The sequence below is a fragment of the Myodes glareolus genome, chromosome 23, assembly GCF_982192425.1.
Source record: "Myodes glareolus chromosome 23, mMyoGla1.1, whole genome shotgun sequence".
NCBI lineage: Eukaryota > Metazoa > Chordata > Mammalia > Rodentia > Cricetidae > Myodes > Myodes glareolus.
The window spans coordinates 7,137,971-7,154,259 of NC_142048.1; the positions used below are offsets into that span (position 1 = coordinate 7,137,971).

Genomic DNA, 16,289 nt, shown 5'->3' on the forward strand with positions numbered 1-16,289 from the left:
GGATCTCTCCTTGGACCTGGGATCCCATATATAATCAAGTTTCCTGTAAACTCTAATATGACTCCCTTAGTTGAAATATATTCTTCCCTGATCCCACATTCATCCTTCCTCCCTTCCCCCCATCCCGGTCAACCGAGCTTTCTCCATTCCTCCCCTACTCCCTTCTCTCTAACCCTCTCCCCTTCCAACAACCCTCCCACCACCCCCCCCCCCATGCACCCAAGGTTACCTGGGACTCTTGACTATTTCCTACCTCCTGGCGGATAGGTAAATAATCTTCATCAGGTTCGTCTTCTTATTTAGCTTCTCTAGGATCACGAATAATAGGCTCAAAGACCTTTAATTATGGTTAGAATCCACTTATGAGTGAATACATACCGTGTTCCTCTTTTTGGGTCTGGCTTACCTCACTCAGTAAAGCGTTTTCTATGTCCATCCATTTGCATGCAAAATTCAAGATGTCATTATTTTTTACCGCTGAGTAAAACTCTAATGTGTATATGTTCCACACCTTTTTTAACCATTCTTCTATTGAGGGGCACCTAGGCTGGCTATTTCCAGGTTCTGGCTATTACAAATAGTGCTGCTATGAACATAGTTGAACAAACGCTTTTGTAGTATGTTTGGGCATCTCTAGGGTATATTCCCAAGAGAGGAATTGCTGGGTCCTGAGGGAGGTTGACTCCCAGTTTCCTGAGAAACCGCCACACTGATTTCCAAAGTGGCTGCACAAGTTTGCATTCCCACCAACAATGGATGAGTGTTCCCCTCATTCCACATCCCCTCCAGCATAGGCTATCATTGGTGTTTTTAACTTTAGCTATTCTGACAGGTGTAAGATGGTGTTTTCTAATTCCATTCATTTGCATGCAAAATTCATGATGTCATTGGGGTTTTTTGTTGTTGTTGTTTTTTGGTTTTTTTTTGTTTTGTTTTTTACCACTAAGTAGCACTCTAGTGTGTAAATGTGCCACATTTTCTTTACCCATTCTTTGGTTGAGGGGCATCTAGGTTGTTTTCAGGGTCTGGCTATTACAAATAATACTGCTATGGACATAGTTGGACAAATGCTTTTGTAGTATGATTGAGCATCTTTTGGGTATATTCCCAAGAGTGGTACTGCTGGATCCTAACGTAGGTTGATTTGGGGGCCATTCTTATTCAAACTACCACAAGACCCAGGAAGATTAGCTATGTTTTCATACATATATATATATATAATTTATGTATATACATCTATATATATACCCATAAACATATATACAGATCCATATATATATATATCCATAAATACATATTCCTAAATATAAATCACTCAAGAAATATTTCCTTAAATTTATCTTTAAATTTAGTCTTTAAATTTAGCTCTGTCTGGCCTGGGTCTTGCTATACAGACCACACCAGCCTCAAGTTGTAGCAATTCTCCTGCCTCTGCCTCCAAAGTGCTAAAATTACAGATGTCCAACCAAAATGTGTTTTGTTTTGATTTTTTACTTTTGTGTGCTTGTGTATGTGGCTAGTCATCTGTATGAACACTGCACATGCAGTGACCTAGGAGACAAGAATGTTGGATGCCCTCAAACTGAGTTCCAGGCAATGAGCCATCATCGGGGTGCTAGGAATCAAAGCCAAGTTCTCTACCAGAGCAAGCAAGTACTCAACTTCTGGTGCATCTCTGCAGCTCCCACTAAGATATGTTCAATGGCATAAGAAATCGGACTGAGATACTATTTGAGTTTTCTTCTATTTTTGTGATGAAACACTGTGACCAAAAGCAACCTGGGTGGTGGTGGGGTGTTTTCCTTACACTTTCAGGTCCCAACCTGTCACAGGGAGGTCGGGGTGGGAACACAAGGCAGGAACGTGGAGGCGGGCACCTTGGCTGTTTGCTGGTCTTTCCTCCAGCTTACTCTCAGGCTCATGACTACCCAGCTTTCTTAAACAGCCCAGCAGCACCTGCCCAGGTGTTGTGTTGCCCCCAGTATGTTGGTCCCCCAAAGACATGCCCACTGGACGATCCAATCTACGACAGTCCTCAGAATGTTGTGCCCAGATCACAACCCCCAGAGAGAGACCACCAGAGAGGCCCAGACTGTAATAAGCAAGGTTTAATCAGCATAATACAAACATGTTTGGAACTCATCTCCATCCCTGTTACAACAAGGTAGAGAGGAGTTGTATCTCCTCTGTGGGGTAAGCTTTTAAAGACATAACTACAAAGAGAATCTTTGAAGATGCTTTGGCATGGGTACAAGGACTTTTGCTGCCTCACATTCTGTTAAGTAAGCTTTTTTCCTTGTTTTTAGAGAGGCCACTGTTCTTGAGTTAGGCCATCTTTATCAGCCTGTACCAGGTGGCTGGCTGGGCTGAGCTAAGTGACCTTGTGCTCAGAATATCCTGGGTGGCAGAGGGGAAGGCCACTATCTTCCTGGGAAAACATTCTGCTAGAAAATTTCTTCTTGCCCCTTTGAGAATAAGGGGTGAGGGTCCCACATTCCCCACTCCTCTTGGTCCTAAGAATCAGCTCAATCATGAGCTGGTTTTGCTAACTTTGGCCAAATTGTCTCTTAAACTTAGAGTCTTTTTATGTTTCCTTTGACTTAGCATTTTAAACAGGGGTTATTGGACGGTGTATTCTTTTAACTGCTTCCAGCTGACTTTGGGGAGTCGTTGTCAAGGGTTAACAAAGGTGAAATGCTAGTAAAAAAGAGAAAATCTTAGGAACATTTGGTTTGTGGACTTTGTTGAAGAGCCAGGGAGCATTTATATCTCCTAGACTGATCCATAACAGATTTTTAGCAAGTCCATGTTCCACAGTCGTTTGGAGCAGGTTGCAGTCAGCAATTAATGTTTGTTTGTGTCCGCCAACCAAGGGGAAACCTGTTGAGACAAATTTAAACTAGGAACAGAAGTTAATACATTTGAAACTTTTAGGCCCATATTAAAATCAACATTATAGAAATAGCAAATAACAGGTATATATAAAACAGTAAAAACTAGACTTATACCTTTGAGTCCCAGCAAAAACATAGAAAATCCTGAACTTGTAACCCAAACAGTATGTAGTCATTGTTTTATTGTTTATTTGCACTATTTTAAATTATTTTTTAAACCCTTAATGTTTATGAATTTTTATATCCTTAGACCTTTATATATAATGAGCTAACAAGCTGACTATAGCTTTGTGTAAAGATCTGGATATCTTTTTTTGCTCTTAAATTGATATTATAGTTGGCCTAGCCATTAAATACAATCAGAGATCTTAGAAGGATAAATAAATTGTACTTAAGTACAGACAAAACAGAAAAATGGCAGAGACCAGCCCATATACGGTCATACCCAGGTCTCCATAGCGTTGGAGGCAGCAGTATCAGAACAGCAGGCTTTACCAGGACCATAAGGTGATTGGTTTCTGTGGAAGAGGGACATGGAAAAGACTGACCTTATTTTGTCTAGGCAAAAGTGGTACAATCAATTCTCCAAGGTCCTACTGTTTGCCCACAGTCTGGGCTGGGTCCTGGCAGCAGGTTGTAGCATCGGGGCATTTCGCCCAGTGGTCAGCATTGTTGTTATCCAGGTGGAGACATTGTGGTGTCTCATAGTCTTCTTTGGAGACCTTAGGTCACTGTTAGGATCTCAGAGTCTCTGTCTGATATAAGCTTTTAAAACATTATTTTAAATGCCATATTCTATAGATCTCTGAAGTATTTAGGGCTGTCCAGGTATCTCTGATTAGACAGACTTTATTATTAAAAATTATTTGTTTTAAGCTTTAAAACATATATAGGGGACTAAATAAAGCTTATCCATGTACTTATATCAGTATTTGAGGATGACTGATTATTAATTTGTATTTTTAACAGTTCAGAATTATATATCATATTTTTGTTAGATTGAACCTTTAATGATTTTAGCAAAGACAATGAGGCTAAAATCTAAATATTAACAATATGACACATTTTATAAGCATATATGTTTTATAACTTATTTCATTATAGTTGACATTTTTGGTGACTATTACCTGGCATTGGTGGTTTTCTTTATAGCCGTTTCCCCCCCACCTTTGGGAGTCTAATTCCAGATATTTCCGGTGGTAACTGACTTTCTTATATATCAGTAAAGAACAGCATAAAACAGTTTTAATATTATCTATATCAAAAAGACATTTAAATTTTTGCGAACCCAAATCTAATGACCAGAGCTCAGAGAAAAATTACAAGTACGAAGCTTATAATTATCAAAGATTAATTTTTTGCAAAATAAACATATATAATTTTTTAAGAAATAACCATGGCCCTTTAACAAGACAAATAAAACTTTTTAAAACCAGAATAAACCATTAAACAGTTAGGTACAAGAAATTATAGCAAACATCTTTTGGTCTTTTAAAAACCTCTATTAAAAACCTTTATAGACAATGTGTAAATTTTTATCAAAGTCTTTTTTGTGATTTTATTTAGCAGAACATTGTATAAAACAAAAGCAGAAATATGCATCTTAATAAAAGGTGATAAGTGTTTGTAACCCATATATATTTTTTTCCTGTGGAAATTAAAGCATTTTTAAACATAATGTATCTTTTTTTTTTAAGTTATAATGCTGATCGGCCCATTAGGTCAGGCTCATAATGTATCTTTTGACATTTACTTTAAAATCAACATTTTTTTTAAATTACAGGTTGGTATAATAGAAAATTTCTTATAAGCAGCATCAGGACAGGAAAGTGTTAAGACGGGAAACTGCTGGCCAGTAGAAGAGACCTTGAGTGTTATCATACTGAAGAACTTGGTTCAGAAAAGAAAAGAGGGGACAGCAGCAGTGGGCACAGAGAGTGTCCTTGGCTGTCAATGCTTTCTTAAAAAAGTTTTTTGTTAACTTCTTTTGACCATGATCTCAGATTTTTTTTTTATATTTACACAGTTTTTTTAATTGCAAGTAGTCAATTCTCTGTCACCTGCGTGTAGGTCCCTCTCTTCTGCCTAAGGCAAAGACCCTCAAGATACAGAGAGAGAACAAGGGAGAGGTGGCTGCCCTGTTTTGCTGCAGCCGGCCTCTCTCAGTCACTAGCTCCACCGTTTGAGGCCGGGTGCATGATGATTTTGCCATCCGCTCCATCTCAGGTGTCCTTGCTCCCTGGCCTCGGAGCCCCTCAGCGCCCACCCAGACCCTCTGCCATATTGCATTTCCCGCAGTCTCAAGGCTTAGCTCTCAGCACCCAGACTGTGTATTCTCTTGCCATCAGACCTGGCTCAGGGCTAGGGATACAGACCCTAGATGGGCTGCTGTCAAGATATCTGCATTTTACGTTTAAGTTTTGTTTTATTTATTTTCCTCGTCAGTCCAGTCTTAAACATGATAAACAAAGAGACAACAGTTTTTTGGAACTCCAGGGGATCACCATGTACCCAATGTAGTAGTCCCAAAGACATTATAAGTCACAGGCATGTATTCCCTATCCTCTCTGCGCCCAGTCTCGTTTGGGTGCTCTTTAAGATTTTTCCTCTCTCCTCTCCATGTCTAACTGCTGCGGGGAGGGGGCTGGGGCTCCATAGGAGCCTCGAGGAAGGAAACAAAACAATAATTACCATAACATAACATAAAAGGACTTTGACAAATTTCAGGGACAGGACACATAGTGACACTATGGAAGAAACTCAAACAGCTGTCTCTGAGGTAGCTGCAAAAGACCCAGGGTCTGTAGAATGCTGGTCCCTGTCTAATGACCCAGGAGCAAAACTCCCTGTCTGAAAATGACCCGGGGCCAGCAAAGCCCCTGTCTGAAAATGACCCGGAGCCAGAAAGGCCCCTGTCTAGAAATGACCCGGGAGTGGGAGAATTCCCATCCCTGTCTGGAAATGACCCGGGAGCAAACTCCCTGTTTGAAAATGACCCGGGGCCAGCAAAGCCCCTGTCTGAAAATAACCCGGAGCCAGAAAGGCCCCTGTCTAGAAATGACCCCGGAGTGGGAGAATTCCCATCACTGTCTGGAAGACAAGGCGTCCCTTGCTTCTCCAGGGTCTCTATACAAGCGCAGTCCACTTCAGAGAACACCTGTCAATACCAAAATCCCAAATCGGTCGACCGGTACAAAATCAAAGCAGCCATAGCCAGACAGACAAGACAAAATGACAGAGACAAAGAGACAAAAGACAAGGAGCGCTCTCTCATCAGTAGATGCTAATAAACCTCCGGACTTCCATCATCCTGGTGGAATCTCTGGGGTTCCCGGCCAATGCACCAAATGTTGTGCCCAGATCACGACCCCCAGAGAGAGACCACCAGAGAGGCCCAGACTGTAATAAGCAAGGTTTAATCAGCATACTACAAACATGTTTGGAACTCATCTCCATCCCTGTTACAACAAGGTAGAGAGGAGTTGTATCTCCTCTGTGGGGTAAGCTTTTAAAGGCATAGCTACAAAGAGAATCTTTGAAGATGCTTTGGCACGGATACAAGGACTTTTGCTGCCTCACATTCTGTTAAGTCAGCTTTTTTTCTTGTTTTTAGAGAGACCACTGTTCTTGAGTTAGGCCATCTTTATCAGCCTGTACCAGGTGGCTGGCTGGGCTGAGCTAAGTGACCTTGTGCTCAGAATATCCTGGGTGGCAGAGGGGAAGGCCACTATCTTCCTGGGAAAACATTCTGCTAGAAAATTTCTTCTTGCCCCTTTAAAAATAAGGGGTGAGGGTCCCACAAGAAGATGCTTTCTTCTCAGAGGTCTCCGAGCTCTTTCAAGTTGACAGTGCTGAGTAGGACAGGTACATTGTGTGTCATTGTCACTGTGTTGTGAAACAGGTACATTGTGTCTCATTGTCATTCTGTTGTGGGACAGGTACATTGTGTCTCATTGTCACTGTGTTGTGGGACAGGTACATTGTGTCTCATTGTCACTGTGTTGTGGGACAGGTACATTGTGTCTCATTGTCACTGTGTTGTGAAACAGGTACATTATGTCTCATTGTCACTCTGTTGTGGGACAGGTACATTGTGTCTCATTGTCACTCTGTTGTGGCAGATCTTCACCATCCTCTGAATTTATGTCAGAATCATAAGAACGACAGTGATGACGGGCGGTGGTGGTGCACCCCTTTAATCCTAACACTTGGGAGGCAGAGGCAAGCAGATCTCTGTGAGTTCAAGGCCAGTCTAATCTACAAGAGTTGTTTCCAGGACAGGCTCCAAAGCTACAGAGAAACCCTGTCTCAGGGGGGAAAAAAAAAGAATGACAGTCAAAACAACCTACTTGTCAGGAAGGCATTCCAAAACGAGTTGATAATAGACTCACATGGAGGAGTGGTTCCACAGCATCACATCAATACAGCCCTGGGCTATTGGCACATCTTATTCCTATTTCATCTGAGAAAAAGCTTCACAGGTTTCTAGATAGCTCACTCACTGAACTTCTTTCTTCCAGCATGTTTTTTTTTTACAGAGTCAGCAGAGGAATGGGAGCTAATGGATGTTTTCTGGCTCAGCTACACCAAGACTCAGTCCAGTAATGAAAAACTGAACAACATGTTCTGCACAGAATGCAGTGTAATCTATGGCTCATTTGTGGTCTTTTTCCTGGAAATCCCTACTACAGAGTTTGTCATCAAAGAGACAAAATGAGGATAGCCACCAATCAAGCATGCTTGCCTTGCCAACCAACAAGATAACAGTAAGTTGTCTGTGGGACTGGCCGCCTGGCGCTCGTGTGGTTTGAACTGGCAGCCTTTGGCATTATGCATGCTCCTCATGGGCTGTGTTATTCTTGTCGTTCGTTTGAAGTCTGTTTTCTTTAAACTCTCTCTGCTCTCTGTTCCAGGAAGAAGCAAAGACACAATGAGGCCACATAGGAGTTAAAGCTGAAGGTTAGCAGCATCTCCCAGGGCCTTCCTTCCTCTGCTCCCCAGATGGCAAGATGCTGACAACCCAAAGTTTCAGCACTGTCGGGTGAGGTTGCTCTGGCCATTTGAAGAAGGTGCCTGAGGATCAACAGCTTCTCCATGGACAGGAGTTATGAAAACTGATGTGGTCCTTATCACCGCCAGAGGTGCCTGGAGTGGTCCTCCCCTGCCAGCTCTGCCGCTGTGCCCTTTGCTCCCCATGGATGCACATCTCTTCACTGCAGAGCTCCACACTTTGATGCTGCTTGCTACATGACATGTGCCATGGTCCCAACAGGGTGACATCTCCAACTAGGGCGGCAGTTGGAGATGTCACCCTCAGGACATCTCGGGCTCACGAAGCTATCCTTGGGTTTACGATAGAAAGATCTGGACCAGTGAGAGGGGCAGCCACATCACAGACACGAGGACCAGTGTGTCAGCGTGCACACGAGGACCGTGAAAGTTCTGCTATGTCCCTACCGTGTGCCCCTGTACTCAGGTTCCTGCAGGTCTCTCTGGAACCCTGGCTTCGGCAGGTCTGCTGCTGTCAAAATGAGAACTTACCAGGCAACCAGGCAACCAGCTTCTCTCAAGGTTGCCACCAGCACTGCTCTCACTGCAGTAGCCTGGTGGAGCCACCAGGGGGAGGCAAGGCTAAGCAGGCAGAAACAAACAGGCTTACATGGCAAAAGTTCTCCAGCTCTCCACGGTCAACGCCACTGTATCGCCGCATAGCCCGTGTGTCCTTCCCTCTTCTACAGGGATCCAGTCCACGAACTGAGTAATCCTGAGCTCTGCACCTGTATTTGCACTTCTCCCATTGAACTTGAAAGTCTCTGCCCATAACAGTCTCCATTCTGGTACCCAGAATGTTCTACTACTCCTGGCCTTAGCCTTCCTCCCTTATGGATAGGCAGACTGACACTTCTAAACATCCGTGGATAACATGTACCAAGATAACATACATTAAAGCAAGTAAAACCTATTCCTTCAGAGCTTGCTTTGGCAAGAATCAAAACTCATCACTTGCTGCTGAGACTCACAGGAAGGCAGAGTGAGGAAACTCTGTGGAGGAGAAGGGAAGATCTGAAGGCCAGCATCCCACAGGGGCTGCTTTGAAAACTGGGGTGGTTTCAAAGAAAATGATCCCCAAAGGAGGTGTGATTTTGTTGGAGGAGATGGGTCACTGTGCAGGTGGGCTTTTGGGTCCCTTTTCCTCAAGCTTCCCTCTTTGTGACAGCCAGTTGATTTCCTGTTGCCCTCTGGTGAAAGCGGTAGCCAGCGCCACATCTGTTTGCACACTGCCATGCTCCCCTTCACGATCATAATGGACTGAACCTCTGAAACTGTCAGCAAGCCACCCTAATTAAATGTTTTCTTTGTAAGAGTTGTCACGGTCATGGTGTCTCTTCACAGCAATAAAAACCCCAGCTAAGACAGAAACTACATTCGTTTTCTCATTTTGGGGGAGGGGTTGGGTTTTTCTTTTTTTAATTTTTTTTATTTATTAATTCATTTTATACACCAATCACCCACTCCCTCCTTCCGCCCCCTTTATCTCTTCCCTACCCCAGACCAACCCCCATCCACTCCTCCCATGGAGAGTCGACACAGTTTGACACATTAATTTAGGGCAGGACCAAACCCCTCCCTTCTGCATCAAGTCTGAGTATGGCATCTCCTCCTTGGCAATGGGCTCTAACAAGCTAGCTCCTGTGCCAGGAATAGATCCTGGTCCTACTGTGGGGCGTCCTTCAGTTAGACCAAGTTTCACAACTGATTCCCTCATACAGAAAGCCTGGTTCAGATCCACGGAGGCTCCACAGCTGCCCATCCAGACTTCATGAGTTTCCATGAACTTGGTTCAGCTGTCTCTGTAGATTTCTCCATCACGATCTTGACCTCCCTTGTCCATAAGATCCCTCCTCTCTCTCATCGACTGGCTTCCTGGAGTTCGGCCTGGTGCTTGGTTGTGGATCTTTCTATCTGGTTCTATCTATTACTGGAAGAAGGCCCTAGCTTCTCTGGAGCTGTGGATTGTCGTCTGGCTATCCTCTGCTTTGCTTTATATCGTCTATCCACTTAGGAGTGAGTATGTACCGTGTCTGTCTTTCTGAGTCTAGGTTACCTCACTCAGGATTTTTTTTTTAAATTCCTTCCATTCGCCTGCAAATTTCATGATACTAACAAATTTCAGTTGTTTTTTTTTATAGCACAGTAATATTCTATTGAGTAAACACACTACATTTTCTTTATCCATTCTTCAGTTGAGGGGCATCTAGGTTGTTTCCAGGCTCTTGCTATTACGAATAATGCTATTGTGAATATTGTTGAGCAAGGGTCCTTGAGGTATGATTGAGTATTCTTCAGGTATATGCCTAAGAGTGATATACCTGGGTATTTTGACCCCAAGTAAGAAGTATGGGGGAGACAAGCATGAGGGAAGCCTACCTTTAATGGGCAAAATTTAACCCTTTATTTGGTCCCATTGATGAAGGAGTCTCAAACATGGTCTTATTTTTATGAATGAACTAGTATCATTCCTTTGACTATCATATCTCCACAATCATTCATTCCATCTATATTCCCAGCTTATATCATTTTTCCAGCAGAAAACTTGTGGGAGGCTTTGACCTTCCAGATCCTGGGATTGAAGGTGATTTTGAGAGAATGCTCCAAGGAGCTGACATTTGCTACAGGTAACCTGAAAACAAGGTCTTCAGTCTTGTACTGAGGGTAGTTGAGCTCTTCGATTTTCACATGGTGAGGACAGAGCTCCACTCTAAGTCTCCCGTGTTTCTGGTCTGAGGTCTACCAGAGTAGACACCCAGTGGCTGTAGACCCACACACATGTGGGTGGGGTGGGGCGGTAGCTCAGTTAGTAGAGTGTTGTCTATCATACACGAAACTGAGTTCGCAGAAACTGACTTGAGGGTTTGTGCCTGTAATCTTAGCACTCCAGAGGTAGAAAGATAGAAGGTTCAGAAGATCAAGGCAGTCATCAGCTGTGTTAGGAGCTAAAATAAAGTGAGCTACATGAGATCTTGTTGAAAGAAAGGGGGCAGGGAGGAAGGGTGGAAGGGAGAAGGAGGGTAGGAAGGAATGGACTGCATGTGGTCTACTTGTCATCATTTGTTCTCACGAGTAATTTAGAAACAGTCTGTACAACGTGTAAGATGCTGCATCATACATGGGGGTCACAAAGAATGAAGTGGTCCTTCTGTATTCACGCATCCTCCCAGATTCGCTTTTGTTATGATTGTTTTCTTTTTTTGTGGTTCTGTTGCACCATGATGTGGGAAGTTAGCGGTGTCCTGATCCCCCCAAGTTTTGGAACATCCTTTGCAAATCTGTCAAGGAGAAATGAGCATTGTGCACTCCTCCTCCATCTCCTTAGTCTGGTGAGAGTAAGTGAGGGCACCCTGGTGATTCACTGAGTCCCTTTAGTGTCTTCTGTCAGCTGTTTATTAATCTGTAGCTTCCTGCAGAGATGCAGGGTGTGCTTTTTAAAGAAACCTTACACAGCACAAGTTTTATTTTGGGACCGGACACACTAATACACAAAGAGGATCTGTGAGAGTTTCAGAGTCCTACACGGGCTTTTCTCTCAGTATAAGTCTTGTGATCTTGTGATCTTGTGATCACGGGCACACCCAAGCGCTGGTCAGTGAAGTGGTAGTGTGTGGATGAATGAACTCTCCTCAACTTCGAGCACGAAACCATGCACGGCAGGGCAATGCAGGTCCTAATGAGTGGTGAGTACAATCTTGACATTCAGTGTCCACTGGGAACCAAGAGAACTGGAAAACTCTAGAGAAATGGAAGGGTAAGTACCATAGAAGCCTCTGAAAGGGAGACTGAGAGAGACTTTCAGCTAGTGTTTATCATAATAAAACATCTTGGTTTGGTGACCGTGGAGTAGGCAAGGGAGAGCTGGACGGTAGAGCAATGGCTTGACAGCTATTTTAAGAGTTTCTTGCAAATGGTTTAGGCAAGAGGCCCTAAAGGGCAACTTGAGAGCAAAAGGGAGGACGTGGATGGGAGAGCTGAGGGATTTTCATTAAGAGACATCACAGTAGGTGGTGAAACAGGAACTGAATCAGAGTGCTGGCTTAGAATTCTCGGTGATGGTGCTGTCTTCAAGTAGAATGGAAAAGAGAGGAAGCGTGTTAGGGGATGTCTGTGGGGGACAATAGGGGACTGTTGATGTTTATGTGCCGCCTAAACTGTGAGTACATTATTCGGGGCCATCTAGATCGGGCAAGGACATCATTCAGCCGCTGGACATTGTAGTTCACAGTTTGAGAAAGAAGTATGGCCTAGAAATACATAAAAGAGAAACATCTGCCAACTAGGAAATATTTTTTTCCTCTATGGAACTTCATGACTAACTAGTGCTTCAAAGATGTACATGTTTTATATTTTAGAAGTGTTTTACAAGGTTGGTGCACTCCAGATCACAGCACTTCCAATGGTGTCAAATTCTATGTTGGAGATGTTAGGGGGAGAAGTACCAACCGAACATGATCCAGCAGCTGACCTTTAGACTGCGAACGCCTACACGAAAGCATTGCTTGTCTTTCACTGAGAGAGCTTTACAGCTGACGGTTGCAGCTAATCTGAGGAACACTGCACACTGAAGCTGCTCCTGCAGTCATGTTTCTACCTGTCGCCCTAAAAAAATGGACAGAAATATAAGTCTTTTACCATACAGGATAATGGAAATTTCCAGGATATTTTTAGTGAGAGTATCCTTTATATTTGGGAATATAAGGACAGCCTAAACCCAGCCATAACATCAGTGGCAACTCTGCCATGAATCCTAGCCTTCAAACTACTACTAAAACTCAGTTTCATCCTAGAGTGAACTCTGCCACCCAACACTGACGGCAAATCTAAGCATGGTCTAACTCTAGCCTCCGCCCCTGCATTGTTCACTAAATCTAACCTTACCTATAATTCACATTTTGGTGACTAACCTAATAGGTGGGAATGTTCTCTGGGGCTCTACTAACTAGATAAAACTAAAAGTTGACTTTAAGATTAAATAAATAACTTCAAGACAGGCTTTCACAACACAGTCTGTAATAAGATAGCGCTGGCTACCCTGGTGTTTTTGATTGAGACAACCAACAGTATAGTTTCGTTCCTAAATATCTACAGGACACACTTGGTTCTTCCCTTTGACTTCAGGAAGTGTGGTTTTGGAAGAATTGCTATAAAATTTTAGGAGATATTTCTAAGAGACAGATTTCAGTGGAGAAAATACTTTCATATGTAACTTTCACAAAGTGTAAGCTAATCTTTAAAAAACTTCCCCCAAAGCAAGAGTTTTCTATTTCTAGGGCCTTCAGAGAGCTGGGGCCACAAGCTTCTCTATTTATATTTAAATCCCAGTGTGACCCCACCTAGATCTTGCCAGCTAGAACATATCTAGAGTAGTCTGGTGAACACTAGGGTGATGAATAACTTGGGGTTCTGGGGTTTATAGGCATAAAACAAGGTGACACACTGTACCTCACTCAGAAACTCAGCCACGCTGAGCAAGAAAATTGATGAACACATGTACGACATCAGAGAATATAATGAGACAGACAAAATTCATAGTATGAGGATCACGAGAACACCAATGCTCTTAAGGGCTGCAGTGTGTGACACAGACGTGGATATTGAGATGACTCAGAGTTACAGATATTAATGGTCACAGTAGACAATATCTTGTCTCATCTCCATAACATTAGAAACTTATCAAAACGTTGTAACATAATTTAGCTATTCCCAGGCTCTGATGAGCATACATAGGGCATTATTATTTGCATATGCAGGAGTAAGCTTGAGGGAACATCTTCTTTACCCCTGACCCCCCAGCAAGAATGGTGGAGATCTGCACTCAAGTTGCCCAGGTTTTGAATGTCACAGAAGGTTCTTCTGTTTCACAGAATAGATAAGGCGTGAACTGTGACCCAGAGGATGGAGTGAAGCTTAGAAGATAAAGCAAGAAAGTCGCTTTGGAATGCGAAGGGAATAAGAGGAAGGCATGAGATGGGATTGCAGACAGATGGACAGCAGGGGCACAAACTAGAAACACTGGGAGAGGTGGCGCTCCCAGTGCCCGTGCAGGTGATGAAGCTTGATGGGAAGCTGCACAGAGAAGTCAGCAGGGTTTGGAGAGAGAGAGTGAGCCAATCCCAGATGGATCTGTAGCAGTGATCAGGGAAGACTAGAAAGCAAGTGCTAGGGGCCAGCTGGGTGACTTTCAGCTGGCCATCAGGGAAGGGTCTGGGATGTGGTAGTAGAACTTAGTATAAAACTGAAATTAAGGGGCTTAGAGAACAACATTTAAGAAGGCAGAGTTGTGTTTGAGAAGAAGAGGTGAAGGGAGTAGAAAATGAAAGAATTCCACAAGAATTCCACATTTTCAATAAGTACGTGGACGCAGGTAAATCATGCACTCTTTCTGAGTCTCTCAGGAAGAAGACTGTGGAGATGAGGTCACCCCCATGCAGAGGGTATAGAAAACTGGTGCATGCACAGGACTGTCGCATAAACCTATCACTCGTAATGAAAAAAAAAAGCAATTTTAAAACGGCAAGAAAGATGATGTTTTCAATAACATTATTTATACTTGCCAGAAATTGGGAAATATCTGAATCCTGTACAATGAGGGGAAGAGTTCAACGAATTAGGAATATTAGATTGAACTAAAAACTGTGTTTGAAAACCATGAGGTGTAAATGCTCATAGGATAATGGTGGGTGGGAAGAAAATCGGTGTTACACTACCTCATATCATGGAGAGAGGGTGGGCACCAAGTCCCCCCTCCCAGTGAGGCACCATTGGCATCCAGTAGCTACAGGAAGAGGAAGCAAAATCTGGTTAGAAGGAGCTTTATATGACTAGTTTACATTATTTTACACATTTCTGAAACTTCCAGGCTTTTCATAATGATTCTTCATTTAGCTTTTGTAATGGGAAAATATTTAGGAGCAGCTGTTGTTGCTTTAGGTGTGCAATGTTTCAAAGCTAACAGCGCATGATGAGCAAAGAGTGGGCATTCATTCTGTACTGGCCTTAGAAAGCTGGAGTAGAATGGACTGGTTTCTGAGAAACAGCAAAGGAGGAGAGGAGGCCTTCATAGGAGAGGAGAACACAGCCACAGAAGACAACTGGAGCAAAGGCAGAGAGAGCCCACCCTAACCAGACAGGACCAGAGTCCTCATCAGAGGCAGGCTGACCTTCGGGAGCTGTTTACAGCTCAGATAAACACAGAATCAACTCCGGAAGCAGATAAGAAGACAGTTATGTCCTAGTTGCAAACAATACCTCACAAAATACTTCAGGAGGGTGCTAACCTCTGGGAGACCTCTGCTAGAATTCCTCTCTTTGCCTTCAGGACTGCAAAACACTCTAAGGCAGACACAGTATTGAATAAAACCGAAATCATCCAACTAGGTTACTACAAAATATCTCTGGGAAACGAATTTAGTGAGTTTATATTTAATGGAATATAATGTGTCTAAGAAATAAACTCACAAGTGTGCCTTTGGGAAAAATAACAGTTGGAGGTCAAAATCATGACTAGCTTAGAATATTGATATTCATTCATGACAATGCCTGTTTTCCTGGTGAGTGAGCCACTAACAGGGCCCAAAGCCAGCCCTCATCTGAGGGACTACGGAGCTGGACTCGTGTGACCTTCCGGGAAGCACACTGCACGGTAACTGTCGCTGGCAGATGAGTCCCCGCCCAGTGGAGCCTTCCTTTCCACGCAGCTTTCCTTTCGTTCATTTTTGAGCTCTCAAAGTTCAGGGAATTTTCCTCAAATTTCTATTCGTCTCCCCACCCAGATTAACCTTACTCTCCGTGTTCAGTGCCCTCCTTCCCAGCGCAGCACACCTCCAGGAAACCCAGAAATAACCAAATCTAGACAGAGAGAAGATGCGGCTCTTTGTTTTTCTTCGGGGGACTGCTTGTTAGGAGACCTTCTCTATGCCTCACAGTGCCTGTCTCCCTGGCCACGTTCATGTTTGAAAGGAAATCATGAGCACAGGTGACGGAGGCAGTGCCCAAATGCCTTGCTAGCCAGTGTCCATGGCTCCTGCCGGATCTCTCAGGTACTATATGGAGATGGAGGATTTCCCCCAGTCAGGAGATATTGTCCCCCCACATTGGGACTGTCAAAACAAACACAGTGACATTACCTGCTTATCTCTCCACGCAGGAAGCGAACAGCATTTGGAAGACAAAACCTCACATGCTGGTTGTAAAGTCTTAATAGATGAGCCTTAGACTAAGCTTGTATCTTCAAAGTATCAAAGAGGAGGAGGGGGAATCAGAGCTGGGAGGAACACTTGACCTTATTTGCAGAAATGAAATAATCCAACTTAAAGTGGGTTTTCCGACTACAGCTCTCCCACC

General features: G+C 43.4%; 1 protein-coding gene and 1 long non-coding RNA gene across 2 annotated transcripts in view; both read left to right on the forward strand.

Moving 5' to 3' along the window:
* Positions 1-6,594: 6,594 nt before the first annotated feature.
* LOC146890650 (uncharacterized) lies at positions 6,595-9,256 on the forward strand. Its single transcript, XR_014998659.2, has 3 exons — positions 6,595-6,758; positions 7,433-7,660; positions 7,808-9,256. It is a non-coding gene; the product is annotated as an uncharacterized LOC146890650 (long non-coding RNA).
* Positions 9,257-11,505: 2,249 nt separating this feature from the next.
* Positions 11,506-16,289, forward strand: part of Psd3 (pleckstrin and Sec7 domain containing 3) — a 536,277-nt gene continuing 531,493 nt past the window's right edge. Inside the window, exon 1 of the mRNA XM_085680351.2 lies at positions 11,506-11,626. The gene's annotated coding sequence lies outside the window, so the exon portion shown is untranslated. The remainder of the gene's footprint in view (positions 11,627-16,289) is intronic.